Genomic DNA, 5463 nt, shown 5'->3' with positions numbered 1-5463 from the left:
GTTTTATCTTCATGTATATTCTAATGGATTGCCTTCCGTGTACAATGTTATAATATACTTTCTATGTTAGACGGTACATTATAGTGCATTTGTATTGTGCGGCAGTTGTGTGCGGTTCTGCTGCGATACCGCAGCTATATAGAGGGACAAGCGTTATTGGAACAAATAATTTCTACTGGTGTGATATACCAGTCGCCCTCCAAAAAAACTGATTGAAGCAGGGGTGTTATATACCAATAATATACGTTCTATATAGTGCATTTAGGTAGCGCAACAGGGCACATTTAAAAGAATTTTCCTTTAAGACGCATAAAAATGTCCCCTGATTAAGACACATATTTTTTGTTGGAATTTTTGACATTGATCCCCCTCTGGTATGTCACTGTCCATGTTGTGGGACTATTTGTGAACTTCTACTGAGTATTTGGTGGCTGAAAATATGAGCTGAAGGTTTTTCAGGTTTGCCTGCCATTAAAGTGAATGGGGCCTGCCGTGAATTTGCGGTTCGCGAACATTTGATTGCGTTTGCGCGATCGCGCTCGCGAACTGTCCCGGCTGATGTTCGTCCATCACTAGTGGGTAAGCACCTGGTGTGGGAACGAGACCAACACAAATGTGGAGGTGTCATTACGATCTAACTTTATTGCTGTTGTGCTGCCTCACAGCTGACATACAATAAATTGTGGACCATGGAAGACATATATTGCCCCTGCTCAATACAGATGTTTCACATGTCGATTTTGATGTTTAACTTTCCACCTGGCGATAATTCCAAGGAGGGGGCCATGTCCGAGCTCATTGCACGGATGACTATTTTTGAGAAATTATACCAGCTAGGTATCTTCCAATGAGGCTAAGAGCACACCATCAGTTACATAAAGGCAACAGAATCCACTAAGTGGTAGGGTAGCAACTGCTCCACCAGCGCAATCGGGTTGCTGAGCACATGTTTTTGCTTATTGACCACCCATTCCTTTATCAATGACTGACGACAGATTAGAGGAGGAGTAGTCTGAGCGGAAGAAGCAGTAACTGATGATGATGATGACATTGCATTGCTTGTGGCTGTGGCCTGGCTCCCGTAAAGAAGTCCTAGAGAAGGATGACAGTCTTGTCTCAATTTCTGGCCAGTTCTATTTTCCCCACTGGATCTGGTGATGATGCCGCATGTGCTGTCATAGAGCTATGATGCTTATGTTTGAATGCCCAAGGCTTATTTTCATCCTGCAGATCTTGCATACAGCAGTGCTTTTATCTTCCTGCACTGTGGAGAAAAACTTCCATAAGGGAGATACTCACACAGAGCTAGCGGCATCCAAACTTGACATAAGTCCGGCATGTTTTGAGCCTGCACTCTAAGTATCAGTGGCATCAGCAGTTCCTGACCTGACCATACTAGAAGCAGATCTGTCCATGGCAGTTCTCTTTGGATGTTTTGTAGCTACATAACCGCTGCTTATTAATTCCGCCGCAGCCGTCTCCCTACTCCCCTGATATCAGCTCTTTATCAGCACCTCGATCCATTTCCCAGGTCCTGTCCAAGACACAATCATCATCATAATCTTTATCCCCCCCTCCACTTATATCATAATGTGATATGTCATTGTGGTCTCATTGGCTCCCTCACAATTCCCTCCTCTGTATTTGGTCCAAGTGAAATACCACCTGAAATACAATAAACCGTGTGGTCCGTGCTACAAGTTTAAGAGCGTTCCTCATTGATCTTAGGAGTTAAATAAAAGTGAAGTCTTTATAAATGTACATTCCAATAGGCAAATGTAAAGAGTGGTAATTAGTAGTCATATGACTAATTGTGAATCTGTCAGAGAAATGGCAACAAAAAATAACGGCCAAGTTAAATCACACCCCAAAGGGGGCGTGGCTTAACACAGGGTGTTAAGTCGCTATCATACTGTGGCTCCCAATAATAATAATGCCCCCATTAGCGCCCCCCCAAAATTAATACTGTCCACATTAGTGCACCCAGAATTAATGCCCCCCATTAGTGCCCCCCAGTAATAGTAATGGCCCAATTAGTGCCCCCAGTAAGAATAATGGCTCTAATAATGGCCCCATTAGTGCTCCCCAGGTAAAAATAATGCCCCCATAGTCACCCCCAGTAAGAATAATGCCCTTATTAGTGCACCCCAGAATTAATGCCCCCATTAGTGCCCCCCAGTAAGAGTGATGGCCCCATTAGCGCTCCCCAGTAAAAATAATGCCTCATTAGTGCCCCCAGTTAGAATAATGCCCACATTAGTGCGCCCTTCTCTGCGTCTGCAAAAAAACACTCTCCTCCTCCATTTGCTCACGCCGCTGAGAACGCTCACTGCTGAATGGACGGTCAGGACAGGACCTGCGCTCCAGCGTGATTACGTCTCACAGGTCCTGTCCTCCAGTCAGGGTAAAGGCTGTACTAACGAGCACTCCATTAGCAACAGTCAACACAGGAAAATACCGTCAATGTTAATGTTAGAAAAAAATCACTGGCAGGGCCACTAAAATACGGGCCTTGCCGGTGAGATAGATTTTGGAAGCGCTTCATTAGTACCAGAGGACCGGGAAGCGGTGAAGGATCTGTACTCAACGCTTCCTGGTCCTCCGCTCGGCTGTCTGCTGTGCAGGGCTGCGCACCATGGGACCTCACTGTGACAGCCGAGAACACGGAAGAAGAGAGAGAGAGAGCGCTGGTGGTGAGGAGCGGCGTCCAGGAGCAGGAGAGGTAAGTTATTTTATTTGTGCTGATAGCTGACATGGGGGCTGATGGCTGACATGGGGGCATAATGGCATGATGGCTGACATGGGGGCATGATGGCTGACATGGGGGGCTTATGGCTGGCATGGGGGGCTGATCTGAGGCATTGGGGGTCTGATATGAGGTCTGATTAACATTGGGGGTCTGATTGCTGGTCTGACCTGAGGTGTAATTGAAAACATTTTTATCTTATTATCTTCCTCTAAAACCTAGGTGCGTCTTATGGGCCGGTGCGTCTTACAGGGTGAAAATACAGTATTTATTGTTTCAAAATTTTCATATTTTTTTTAAATATATAAAAAAAATATTATATCCATAATAAAATGGCACGAAAGAAAGGTCTAAGGTGTCCCGTGAGAAATAATACGCTGGCTCAAAAATTCATCAGTTATTTGCAGTTAGATAGGCCCATTGCTGCAACAAAAAAATTGGCCTGATAAAGAAGGGGAATTAAAACTTTGGTAATGAAGCGGTTAAACACACACAGTGTTATAAAACATTCTATTAAGTGTTACAAGGGTTGGAGGAATGGGGAGTCTGATAAGCTATAAAGCTGGGAACCTTTACAGATACCCATCAATAAACTCCTCCTTACACCCAATGTGACCACCCATGGCTATCATCATGTGAAGTAACGTGAACCGTGGTAAAGAACACAAAGCAAACATCACACAATCATCACATATCACTGAAAGTATACAGACTGAGGGCACTCCGCATTTCTACCCCTTCAGTTAAATACACTCTCATATTTGGGCATCTTTGAAAATCCAGTATCAACACAGCGAGGTTCTCCGTACTTTAGTCACCTTGCACCTAGAGTAATAAAAACATACTTTGTAGTGATGCTGGGATCAAGACGATATGTATTTTTGAGGTATTAACTACATATTATAAGTAAGAATTGAGACCATCAGGAAACTAGTTTTACCTGTTTCGACACAACAAGTTGTTCTTTTTGTCTGTTACTAGACACACAACAAACCGGATATGAGTGATTATGGAGAGCCAGACACCAATTATTCAGTTTCAACTCAGCAGATCTCATACTCTTTTTAGTGGGTCAATTTTTATTGAATGTCCCTTCACCCTTACATGGCACCCTGCTGCAGTAATGGCACACACATGGGCAGACAGGGTACAGTTCAAAGGAACAGAACTTCACTCTTGGGGCAAAAAGCAGAATGGTTACAGATGATGGCACTTAGCCTAATAGTCACAGTCTCCAATGGACGCTTAGCTTGGTGGTAAAGTCTCGAGGTCACAGAGCGAGAATGCAGTGCCACCTTGGGTTTGCAACTCTTTCTTTCTCAGTTTATGATCAAAGTTATAGGTTGTCTCAGTACAGGAACACACTGAAAGTGGCCCAAAACCACTTGCAGGATACACAGGGGTTTTTCTGGTCAAGTAGCACTCTACCTAGCAGACTCAAGTAATAGAGCAGTCTAGCAGCAGATCAATGTACATGAATCAGCCCACAAATGCTCAGCAGAATTTTCAGGGTCACTGCCTTTTTATTAATAAACTTTGGTAAGACCCAAATCCACTCCACAGATATCTTGGTATTTGCTGCTCCTTGAGTCCTGTGAACTACTTATCTTGCAGCTGACAGGTTCTCTTCACGCTCTTTATACACACAATGTATTCCAGAGGCACAAAAAAATACCTTATTATGCCGTCCACCATAGAACGAAGACCAGCCCATTAAGATATAGTGCTACTATGTAGGCATGTGAGACCAGAGACCTCACCAGACTGCGGTGTCACCAGTATACAAAGAAAACATTAGAGCAACTTTGAAAGGCCAAGTACCTGCAAAATATAAAGATGTTAATAGCACATTGACATAATCCCTAACATGAATGGTAACTGTAACGGAACACCTAGCACCCCGACCGGGTACCTCCGTCGATAGATGCTACTAGAGCTTCCAGAGGACTCCAAGCACTCCACTTGACACCGTCAGCACTGCAGACCCCACGAACCGCCGAAGCTTGGTGGAGGTCTCGCCATCTCCTACCCACCCTGGACCTACGACAAGGCTTCAGGCTCCAGTGGGTGAACCTCTCCTAAATGCAGAGAGCAGGAACCATGAACAAGCTCTTACAAGAGCTTATACTCAGGGGAGTATTGTGATATAGCAATCCCCAAGAGTGTAGTTATCCCATCCCCCAAACATGAGCCAAAACTTCATGAAGGTATAAAAAAAGGAACTCTCTTTATTTTAACGCAAGCATTTTATACACATCTTCCAACAAGGTTACCACCCACAGGGTTTTGTAAAAACAGCCAATAACCACGTACAATACACTCAGACACTCCCACACAAAATCCTCCCCTCTGCCCGCGATAGAATTACCTCACACTGGGTTGATGCAATCATCACAGGCAGGCGAATACACGATATCCTCTGTCCTGGAGACAACCGAGAAGTAATTCAATTATCTCTCAGGACAAAGGACATCGCCAATACACACAGAGAGACAATGGAACAGACCTCTCTACTCAACGTATACAATGTCCCACCCTTTTCAATACACATAGACATTTAACATCCCAAAATGGCACGAATTAGACCAGGGTTAAAGTTAGTCCAAGTCCTTTGTTAACAAATGAGGCCTGGCTGATGAGAGGGCCCATAATCCTGGGGCAAAAGGCTAGTAGCCAGGCCCCTCCAAAACCCAGTGGCGAGGTTGATTTCACCACAG

The sequence above is a fragment of the Bufo bufo genome, chromosome 5, assembly GCF_905171765.1.
Source record: "Bufo bufo chromosome 5, aBufBuf1.1, whole genome shotgun sequence".
Taxonomy (NCBI): domain Eukaryota; kingdom Metazoa; phylum Chordata; class Amphibia; order Anura; family Bufonidae; genus Bufo; species Bufo bufo.
The sequence above is the reverse complement of the archived record's forward strand: the minus strand, read 5'-3'. Positions refer to the sequence as shown.